Source organism: Macaca nemestrina, chromosome 2 (genome assembly GCF_043159975.1).
Source record: "Macaca nemestrina isolate mMacNem1 chromosome 2, mMacNem.hap1, whole genome shotgun sequence".
In the NCBI taxonomy this organism is placed as follows: Eukaryota; Metazoa; Chordata; class Mammalia; order Primates; family Cercopithecidae; genus Macaca; species Macaca nemestrina.
The window spans coordinates 114,367,002-114,379,107 of record NC_092126.1 but is presented as its reverse complement, the minus strand read 5'-3'; the positions used below and the strand labels follow the sequence as shown (position 1 = coordinate 114,379,107).

Below are 12,106 nucleotides of genomic sequence, written 5' to 3'. Positions count from 1 at the left end.
GGAAGATGGCTTGAGCCCAGGAGTTTGAGATCAGCCTGGGCATTTTGTAGAAACCCCATCTCTATTAAAAAGTTTAAAAATTATTCAGGTGCAGTGGCATGTGCCTGTAATCCCAGTTACTTGGGAGGCTAAGGTGGATCACTTAAGACCAGGAGTTCAAGACTGCAGTGACCTATGATCACACCACCGCATGCCAGCCTAGGTGACAGAGTGAGACCCTGTCTCTAAGAAAATTTTAAAAAGAATAAAAGAAAACAATATTCTTCAATACATTTTTAAAAGCTGGTACTACCCTGATACCCAAATTGAACAAAGACAATATAAAAAATCACAGACTAATATTCCTCATGATTATACGTATAAATATGCCTAATCAATTATTATTACATATAATTCAGTAATATGTAAGAGTTAGGCATTGTGAGGGTTATTCTAAGGATGCAATTCATCTTCAATATTCAGAAAAATCAATGTAATGTACCACATTAATAGTTTAAAGAAAACAATCATATAATCATATCAATTAATGCAGAAAATAAATATGACAAAATTCAACACATATTCATGATAAAAATAAAATTCTTGGAAACACCAAAACAGAAAATTTCCTCAACCTGATAGAAAGCACCTACAAAAAAAGCTACAGCTGGCTGGGAGCGGTGGCTCATGCCTGTAATCCCAGCACTCTGGGAGGTCAAGGTGGGCAGATCACTTGAGGCCAGGAGTTCAAGACCTGTCTGGCCAACATGGTGAAACCCCATCTCTACTAAAAATACAAAAATTCACCAGGCATACTGTAGTCCCAGCTATTCGGGAGGCTGATGTGGAAGGACTGCTTGAACTCAGGAGGCGGAGGTTGCACTAAGCTGACATCATGGCACTGCACTCCAGCCTCAGAGACAGAGCAAGACTCCGTCTCAAAAAAAAAAAAAAAAAAAAACCTATAGTTAACATTAATTAGTGGTGAAAGAATGCATATATTTTCCTCCCAAGATCAGAAACAAGGCAAGGTCCACTTTCAACACTCATATCAATATACTGCTGGGAACTCTATCCAGTGCCATAAGGTAAAAATGTAAAAAGTAAATAAAAAGCATACAAGATTAGAAACAAAAAAAATTTAAATGCCGCCTAGAACAAGAGAATTCTGAAAGGTTGCAGATACAAATAAACATACACAAATCAATTATATTGCTATATGCTAGCAATAAATTCTGAAACTAAAAACACAGCACCATTTACACTCACTCAAAAAGAGTGATTCAGTTAGATATAAATCTAACAAAACAGACACACAACTTGTACGTAGAAAACTAAAAAACACAGATAAAGATATCAAATATCATACTATGCTTATGGAAGACTCAATAAAAGGATGCAAATTCTCCCAAATTGGTAAATAGGTTTAATATGATTCCCATAAAAATGACTTATATGGAAAGGGAGAGAGACTAGAAGAGCTAAAAATAATTTTGAAAAAGAATAAAGTGAAAATAACAGTCTACTTGATTTTGAGATTATATAACTAATCAAGACTGTGCAGTATTGGCAAAGGAATTTACATATAGATCAATGAAACAGAGAACCTATAAACAGATCCATACAAACACATGCCACTAATCTTCTATAAAGATGCAATAGCAATTTAATGGGAGAAAATAACCCTTTCAACAAATGATACCAAAGCAAACGGACATCCATAAACAAAACTATAACCCTCAATCTAAGTTTAAAACATTCTATAAAAATTAACTTAAGATGGATCACATCTTAATTGTAAAACTGTAAAACTTTTAGAAATATAACACAGAATAAAAATTTCAACTTCTAGGGTTAGCCAAAAATCCACAGACTTGACACCAAATGGACAATCCATGAAAGGAAAAATTAACAGATAGGAATTCATCAAAATTAAAAACTATTTCTCTGTTCAAAAAAAGAAAACTGTCAAGAGCATAAAAGGACAGGTTACAGACTGGAAGAAAATATTTTCAAACCACACATCTGACACAGACTAGTATCTAGAATATGTAAAGAACTCTTCCCCCTTTCTATGCAGTCAAACTGAGCCAGCATCTGGGCCCATCATCAGGCCACACCTTCCTCAGTCACGCCCTCTGCATCCTGATCACTGACGACAACTAAGTGAGCTAGCTTCAGCAGGATCCAAACATTCTGCATACCAAAAAAAAAAAAAATGCGCTTCCTGAGGAAGTGGGTGGAGAACATGGAGGCTAAAGTATTACCTGTTATTTGCAAAGTTGAATCAGAAGAAAATATCAAGGAAAAAAACAGAGTAGGAAAGTAAAGGAAAACAAAAAGATAGATGAACCATTAAGTCAGGAAAGTGATCTAGAAATCAACAATGAAGATGTGATTGAACCAGATACTGACGCCTGTCAAGAAATGGGAAATGAAACTGTAAAGATAACTAAGAAGATGAAGATCAGGCAAATGGTAAGAAAGCGGCTGCGGCCAGGTGCAGTGACTCACGCCTGTAATCCCAGCACTCTGGGAGCCTGAGGCAGGCAGGTCACGAGGTGAGGAGTTCGAGACCAGCCTTACCAACATGGTGAAACCCCATCTCTACTATACAAAAATTAGCCAGGCGTGGTGGTGCACACATGTAATCCCAGCTCCTCAGGAGGCTGAGGCAGGAGAATCGCTTGAACCCAGGAGGCGGAGGTTGCAGTGAGCTGAGATCATGCCACTGCACTCCAGCCTGGCAACAGAGCAAGACTCCATATCAAAAAAGATAAGAGAGGGGAGGAGAGTGGAGGAGAGTGGAGGGGAGGGGAGGGGAGGGGAGGGGAGGGGAGGCGAGGCAAGGCGAGAGGAGAGGAAGCGAGGCTGCCATTGAAGCCCCAGATAAAGGTGCACTACAGAAAGCCACTGTCTTGTTCACAGATGCCACCAAGCTGAATCCTCACTTGACCATTCTGTATGTCAAGAGAGTCAGTGTCTTTATCACATTACAGAAGCCAAACATTGCCATTCGAGACTGACAGAACAAATGAAATAAATTCTGATAAGGCTCAGCCTTACAAGCGGTGAGGAAAGCACACAAATTTCTGGGCCATTGGAAAGCAGCAGCTATAATCTTGCCCCTGACTATAAACTAGATTGTGATAAAGATGCTAGTGCAATGCTGAAAGAAGTTCAACTGAGGGCCAAGAAAATTGCAGAACATTAGAGAAAGGTTGAATAGAAGTATCAAGAGCAAGAAATCAAAGAAAGAATAAAAAGGGTTAAAGAAGGCTCCATAAGATCATGAGAGCGCTCAGAGGCAGAAGAAGCCAGATGACATTCAGGAGCTCAGTATGGCTCTTTTCAAGGTGGCTTTCCCAGGGCAATGCCTGGTAATTTTCCTGGAGCAATGTCTGGAATGGCAGAAATGCCTGGATGCAATGAAATTCTTAGTGATCTAGAGCAGCAGTGTTCAATCTTTTGGCTTCCCTGGACCACACTCAAAGAAGAATTGTCTTGGGCCACACATAAAATACAGTAACACTAACAAGAGCTGATGGGCTTTAAAAAAAAAAAAAATCGCAAAAAATCTCATAATGTTTTAAGAAAGTTGACAATTTTGTGTTGGGCCACATTCAAAGCTGTTCTGGGCTACATATGGCCCATGGGCTTGACAAGCTTGATCTAGAGGTTCTTGCAGCCATGCAGGAAACAGAAGTTATGGTGGTCCTTCTAGGATGTGGCCCAGAACACAGCAAATATGTCAAAACACCAGAGCAACCAAAAAGTTATGAATCTCATCAGTAAATTGTCAGCCAATTAAGTGAAGCAAAATGCCCTTTGGACAAGTAAAACTCCCTAGGTGAAGGAAAAGCAAACTAGATCACCTAATAAATGTTACAATAATACAAACAAGTGTACCTCTGATCAAGACAACTAGAAGGCTTTGAAGATCATCTCTATCCCTCTTTCCCAAATGCAGCTGAATATTTTACTATAGTTTGCCATTAGGATATTCATTCAAATCATGTGTTCCTGCTAGAAATTACAAACTATAATAAAATACTAAATATTTATACTGAATAAAATACTAAATATTTTAAAACTTAAAACATTTAAAACAAAAGGATGTGTTAGTTCATATATTTTTCTTTAATAATCATTTTGTATTTTTCCCTTAAATCATTAGGCAAGGAAGATACTTAAGTATGGAAGATTTATTGCTCTGGTTTTAGTGAAATACAGGTTTACAAGTGGGAGACAAATAAAACTAATTTAAGTAGATAAAGTTTGAGTTGAATATATGATTAGTGAGAAATTTTGATTTCTCTTTTTAAATGATTTTTTAACATGAATAATTCTGATAAAACTATTAATATTACCAGTATTTCAACAGAACCTGAGGAGAGACTGGAAGTACTTGGTATAGCAGCAGTAATCTTATTATGTTTTACATAGCATGCACCCTCGTGCCAGTTACATTTAAACCTTACATAATGGTAAAGAATTTTCTTTAATGCTCCAGTAGAGCTGGCTTATTCAGCTCTGTTCTTGTTCAATATATCAAGAAAATGTTTCATATTATTTCAACAGCGAACAGGCAAAGACTCTCAAAACACAACAGTTTTTTTTTTTTTAATTCAAAAACTTAAAGAGGAAGAGACGATTGCAACTTCATTCTATGAGGCAAGCACTGCTCTGATACCAAAATCAGACAGGGACACAACAAACAAGAAAACTATAGGCCAATAATCCTGATCAACATAAATGCAAAAATCTTCTACAAAATATTAAATACTCAAATTCAACAACATATCAAAAACATAATTCATCATGATCAAGTGGGATTCATCCCAGGGAATCAAGAATGGTTAAACATATGAAAATCAAAAAACATGATACATCGCGTCAACAAAATCAGAGACAAAATCCGTATCATTTCAATGGGTGCTGAAAACGCATTGATAAAGTTCAAAATCCCTTCATGATAAAACCTCTAAACAAAGTGAGTACAGAAGGAATTTACCTGAACACAATGGCCACACATAACAAACCCATAGCTAATATCATACTGAACGAACAGGGAAAAATTGAAAGTCTTTCCAAAGAGATCTCAAACAAGACAAGGATAAGACTTCCACCACTTTTATTTAACATAGTACTGCAAGTCCTAGACAGAGCAAACAGGCAAGAGAAAGAAGTGAAAGGGCACTCAAATTGGAATTTTAAAAATCCAATTATCCTTGTTTGCAGACAACATAATTTTTTTTTTATTTTACTTTAACTTCTGGGATACATGTGCAGAACGTGCAGGTTTGTTACATAGGTACACATGTGCCATGTTGGTTTGCTGCACATATCAACTCATCATCTAGGTTTTAAGCCCCGCATGCATTAGGTATTTGTCTTAATGCTCTCCCACCCTTTCCCCACAACTCTGGTGTGTGATGTTCCCCTCTCTGTGTCCATGTGTTCTCATTGTTCAACTCCCACTTAAGAGTGAGAACGTGTGGCGTTTGGTTTTCTGTTTCTATGTTAGTTTGCTGAGAATGATGGCTTCCAGCTTCATTCATGTGCCTGCAAGCACATGAACTCATTCTTTTCTATGGCCACAATAACCTTATATTTAGAGAAACCTAAAGACACCACCACAAAAAAGCTCAGAACTGAAAAACGTATTTAGTGATGTTGCAGCATACAACCTCAACATACAAAAATCAGTAGCATTTACACATACTACCAGTGAAAAATCAAAAAAGCTATCTGATTTACAATCGCTACCAAAAATAAAATAAAATACTTAGGAATAAATTTAACCAAGTGGAAGATCTCTACAAGTAAAACTACAAAACACTAATGAAAGAAACTGAAGAGGACACAAAATAAATGGAAAGATATGCCAGGTTCATGGATTAGAAGAATTAATATTGTTAAAATGCCTATACTTTTTTCATTTTTTAAATTTATTTCTAAGATATAGGGTCCCATTTCATCACCAGGCTGGAGTGCAGTGGAACAATTAGCTCACTGCAGCCTTGAACTCCTAGGCTCAAGGGATCCTCCTGCTTCAGCCTCCCAGGTAGCTGGGACTACAAATGCATCCACCATGCCCAGCTAATTTTTTTTTTTATTTTTTGCAGACATAAGGTTTTGCCATCTTGCTTAGGCAGGTCTCAAACTTCTGGGCTCAAGTGACCCTCCCACCTCAGCCTCCCAAAGTGCTGAGATTACAGGTGTGACCTATCACATCCAGCAAAATATACTTCCCAAAGCAATCTATACATTTAATGCAATTCCTATCAAAATACCAATGACAGGAGGAAAAGATGGAGCAAGATGCTCAAATAGAAAGCTCCACTGATCACCCCACTGAGAGGACAATTTAACAAAAGACAAAACAAAAGAAAAAAACACCTTCATAAAAACCAAAACTCAGGCAAGTACTTACAGCATCCAATTTTAACTTTACATTACTGAAAGAGAAAATGAAGAGGCAGAAAAAACAGTTTTGAATCACAGACACCACATTTCCCCCAACCCATAGCAGCTACTGCATGGTGCAGAGAATAATTCTGTATGCTGGGGGAGAAAGAGTGCGTAGAAACTGGGAGACATTGAACTCAAAGCTGTTCCATTAGAGCAGAAGTAAAAACCAGAATAAATTTGGCTGATGTGTGCCCATGAAGAAAGCATTTAAACCAGCCCTAGGCAGAGGAGAATAGCTGATCTCAGTGATTGGAACTTGAGTTCCTGAAAGTCTCACCACCTCAGGCTAAAGACTCTGGGGCTCTAAATAAACTTGAAAGGCAGTCTAGGCCACAAGGACTGTAACTCCTAGGTGAGTCCCAGTGGCAAACCAGACCCAGAGCCAGTGGATTAGGAAACACACAATCTAATGAGAGAACAGCTAGGGTAGCTAAGAAAGTGCTGGCATCACCTCTCCCTTAACCCCCCAGGCTGCACAGCTTGCAGCTCCAACAGACCCCTTCCTTTTGTATGAGGAGAGGAGAGGAAAGAGTGAAGAAGACTTTGTCTGGCATCTTGGATACCAGCTCAGTCACAGCAGTATAAGGCACTGCTCAGAGTTGTGAGGTCATGAGGTCCCCTTTCCAGGCCCTACCTCCCAGACGACACATCTAAACATGCCCTGGGCCAGAAGAGAACCCGCTGCCTTGAAGGGAAGGGCAAAATCCTAGCAAAATTCATCATCTGCTACCTAAAGAGCCGTTGGGGGCCTGAATAACCAGGAGTGATACCCAGGTACTACATCAAGGGCCTTGGGTGAGAATCTGAAACTTGCTGGCTTCGGGCGAAACTCAGCACATTTCCAGCTGTGTTGGCTACCAGGCAAGCCTTCTGCTTGAGAAAAGTGGAGGGGAAAAGTAAGGGGGGCTTTCTCTTACACCTTAGGAACCAACGAGGTCACAGGTAGGTACAGAACAAAGCAGGCTCTTGGGTCCCTGATTCCAGGACTTGGCTCTTGGACAGCATTTTTGGACCTGTCCTGGGCCAGGGAGGAGCCCGCTGCCCTGAAGGGTGAGTCTCAGGCCAGGAAAGAGTCACCACAAGCTGACTGAAGAGCTCTTGGCCTTAAAATATTGGTGGTAGTCTGGCAGTAGGCCCCATGGGCCTGTGATGGCAGGGGTCACAGGATGAGGCTCCTTTGCCTTTGGAAAGGGGAGGAAAGAAGGGGAAGGATGGTGTCTTGTGGTTTTGGCGTCAGCTCAACTATGGTACAAGAGAACACAAGGCAGACTTCTTAGGTTTTTGACTGTAGTCCCTGGCTCCCAGATATCACCTCTAAACCCACCCAGGAACTGGGGAAACTCAGTACCCTGAAGGAAAGGACACAGGCCTGACTGGCTTTGCCACCTGCTCATTCTAGAGCTCCAGGGCCTTGAACAGACATATACAGTAGCCAGGGAGTGGTTACAGTAGGCCTTGGGTGAGACCCAGTGGACCTGGCTTCAGGTCTGACCCAGCACGGTCCTAGTGGTGGTGACCACAGAGGTGCTTGCGTCACTCAAACTCCAGCTTCAGGTGGCTCAAAACAGAGAGAGAGACTGCTTGTTTGGCAGAAAGTAAGAGAAGAGAACAAGAGTCTCTGTCTGATAACACAGAGAATTCTTCCAGATATTGTCCAAGACCATCAAGGTGGTCCCTCTACAAATCTGAAAAAACCACAGCATTAACTAGACTTGGGGTCTCCCCTAAAGCAGACACAGCTTAAATCACAACAGCCAAGTCCCTTTGAATATCTGGAAGGCCTTCCTAAGAAAGACAAGTACAAACAAGCTCAATAAATAACTAACTCAAAGACTACCTTAAATAACTAACTCTTCAATGCCTACCACAGACGAAACTCCACAAGTATCAAGACCATATCGAGGAAAATATGGCCTTACCAAATAAACTAAATAAGGCACCCAGAACCAAATCCAGAGAAACAGAGATACATGACCTTTTGGAGAACTCAAAATAGTTGTTTTTAGTAAACTCAAAGAAATTCAAGATAACACACAGAAGAAATCCAGAATTCTATCAGGTAAATTTAGCAAAGAGACTGAAATAATTTAAAATAATCAAGCCAAAATTCTGGAGTTGAAAAATGCAACTGACATACTGAATAATGCACCAGAGTCTATTGAATCAAGAATGATTCATTCTGCAGAATGAATCAAGCACAAGAAAGAATTAGTGAGTTTTAAGACAGGCTATTTGAAAATACACAAAGGAGACAAACATTAAAAGAATAAAAAACAACGAAGCAAGATGACAGGATCTAGAAAATAGCCTCAAAAGAGCAAATCTAAGGGTTGGCCTTAAAGAGGAGGTAGAGAAAGAAATAGGGTTTGGAACTTTACTATAAGGAAAAAAAAAAAAATTAGCCAGGCGTGGTGGCGGGTGCCTGTAGTCCCAGCTTCTCGGGAGGCTGAGGCAGGAGAATGGCGTGAACTCAGGAGGCAGCAGAGCTTGCAGTGAGCGGAGATCACGCCACTGCACTCCAGCCTGGGCCACAGAGCGAGACTCCATCTCAAAAAAAAAACAAAAAAAAAAACAAAAAGAAATAATAACAGAGAACCCTCCAAACATAGCGAGAGACATCCATATCCAAGTTCAAGAAGGTTACAGAACACCAAGCAAATTTAACCCACAGAAGACTACCTCAAGACATTTAATAATCAAACTCACAAAGATCAAGGATTTAAAAAAGGATCCTAAAAGCAGCAAGAGAAAAGAAACAAATAACTAACATACAATGGAGCTCCAACATGTCTAACAACAAACTTTTCCATGGAAACCTTACAGGCCAGAAGAGTGGCATAACATATTTAAAGTGCTGAAGAAAAAAACAACAACTTTTACCCTAGAATAACGTATACAGGGAAAATACATTTAAAACATGAAGGAGAAATAAAGGCTTTCCCAGATAAACAAAAGCAGATGGATTTCATCAACACCAGACCTGTCCTACAAAAAATGCTAAAGGGAGTACTTTAATCAGAAAGAAAAAGGATGATGACAAGCAACAAGTAATCACCTGAAGGTACGAAACTCATCGGTAATACTAAGTACACAGAAAAATACAGAATATTATATATAAAACTGTAACTGCAGTCTGTAAACTACTCTTATTCTAAGTAGAAAGACAAAATGATTAGCCCACAAAAAATAATAACTACAACAACTATTCAGGAGAGGCAGTACAATAAAATATAAAAAGAAACAACAAAAAGTTGAAAAGCAGGGGAATTAAGTTAAAGTGAAGTTTTTCTAAGTTTTCTTTTTGCTTGTAAGTTTATGCTAACAGTGTTAAGCTGTTATCAGCTAAAAATAATGGATAATAAGGTAGTATTTGCAAGCCTCATGGTAATCACAAAAAAAAATACAAGAGATCCAAAAAAAGCAAAAAATTAAATCATATCACCGGAGAAAAATATCTTCACAAAAAAGTAGAATGGAAAGAAAGAAAAAAGAGAAGACAACAAAACAACCAGAAAACAAATAACAAAAGAACAGGAATAAGTCCTTACTTATCAATAATAATGCTGAATGGAAAAGGACTAAACTTTCCAATCAAAGGATATTGCATGGTTGAATAAATGAAAACACAAGACCCAATGATCTTTTGCTTACAAGAAGCACACTTACCCTATAAAGGTACACGTGCACTAAAAATAAAAACATGAAAAAAGATATTCCATACCAATGGAAACCAAAAAAGAGCAGAAGTAGCTATACTTAGACAAAATAGATATCAAGACAAAAATTAAAAGAAGATTTGAAGAAGTACACTATATAACAATAAAGTGTCAATTCGGTAAGAGAATATAACAATTTTAAGTACATATGCACCCAACACTGGAGAACACAAATATACCAACCAAATATTATTAGAGTGAAAGACAAAGATAGACTTTAATACGATAATAGCTGGAGACATCAAAACCCCACTTTCAGTATTGGAGATATCTTCCAGGCAGAAAATCAACAAAGAAACATCAGACTTAATCTGCACTACAGATGAAACGAATCGAATAGATATTTACAGAACATTTCATGCAAAGGCAGCAGAATACACATTCTCTTCCTCAGTACATGCATTATTCTCAGGGACAAACTATATGTTAGGTCACAAAACAACTCTTAAAATATTTTTAAAATGGAAACAATATTAAGCATCTTCTTTGACCACAATGGAATAAAACTAGAAATCACAACAAAAAGATTTGTAGAAACTATACAAATATACGCAAATGAAACAACATGCTCTTGAATAACCAGTGGATCAGTGAAGTAATTTTTTAAAAAATTGAAAAATTTCTGGAAAGAAAACTACAGCAAAAGCAGTACTTTGATGGAAGTTTAGAGCTATAAGTACCTACATCAATAAAGAAGAAAACTTTAAACAATCTAACAATCCATCTTAAAGGACTAGCAAAGCAAGAGCAAATCAAACCCAAAATCAGCAGAAGAAAAAAAAAAGATCAGGTCGCACATGGTGGCTCACACCTGTAATCCCAGCACTTTGGGAGGCCAAAGCAGGTGGAGTTTGCTCTCAGGAGTTTGAGACCATCCTGGCCAACATGACAAAATCCCATTTCTACCAAAAACACAAGAAATTAGCTGGGCATGGCAGCACGCGCCTGTGGTCCCAGCTACTCAGGAGGCTGAGGTGGGAGAATCACTTGAGCCCAGGAGGCAGAGGTTGCCGTGAGCTGAGATCACACCACTGACTCCAGCCTGAGTGACACTGAGACCCCATCTCAAAAAAAAAAAAAAAAAAAAAATCAGAGCAGAAATAAAATTGAAACAAAGAAAACAATTTTTAAAAATGAAAAAAGTTGGTTTTTTGAAAAGTTAAACAAAACTGACAAACCTTTAGCCAGACCAAAAAAAAAAAAAAAAAAAACAGATTATCCAAATAAATAAAATCAGGGATGAAAATGGAGACATTACAACTGATACTGCAGAAAAATAAAGGATCATTAGTGGCTACTATGAGCAAGTATATGCCAATACCATTAAATTGGGAAATCTAGAAGAAATTCCTAGACCTACAACTTACCAATATTAAACAATGAAGAAATCCAAAACCTGCAAAACCAGTAACAAGATCAAAGCCATAATAAAAAATCAGCTTGGTGCAGTGGCTCACGCCTATAATCCCAGCACTCTGGGAAGCTGAGGCAGGTGGATCACTTGAGCCCAGGAGTTTGAGACCAGCCTGGGCAAAATGTTTCGTGAAATCCCAACTCTACAAAATATACAAAAATTAGTCAGGTGTGGTGGTGTGTGCCTGTAGTCCCAGCTACTTGGGGATCTGAGGTGTGAGAAATGCTTGAGTCCAGGGAGGGTGAAGCTGAAGTAAGCCATAATCATGCCACCACACTCCAGAATGGGTGACAGAGTGAGATCCTGTCTCCAAAGGAAAAACAAAAGCAGGCCGGGCATGGTGGCTCAAGCCTGTAATCCCAGCACTTTGGAAGGCTGAGGTGGGCACATCACAAGATTAGGAGATTAAGACCATTCTGGCCAACATGGTGCAACCCTGTCTCTACTAAAAATACAAAAATTAGCTGGCTGTGGTGGCACGTGCCTGTAATCCCAGCTACTCAGGAGGCGGAGGCAGGAGAAT

At 38.9% G+C, this 12,106-nt stretch overlaps 1 protein-coding gene and 1 pseudogene across 11 annotated transcripts in view; one reads left to right on the top strand and one right to left on the bottom strand.

The window, feature by feature from the left end:
• The window catches only part of LOC105480503 (dedicator of cytokinesis 3), a 647,888-nt gene that overhangs the window by 466,508 nt on the left and 169,274 nt on the right, over window positions 1-12,106 (bottom strand). The window lies entirely within an intron of this gene.
• On the top strand, window positions 2,826-3,508 carry LOC105480630 (hsc70-interacting protein pseudogene; annotated as a pseudogene).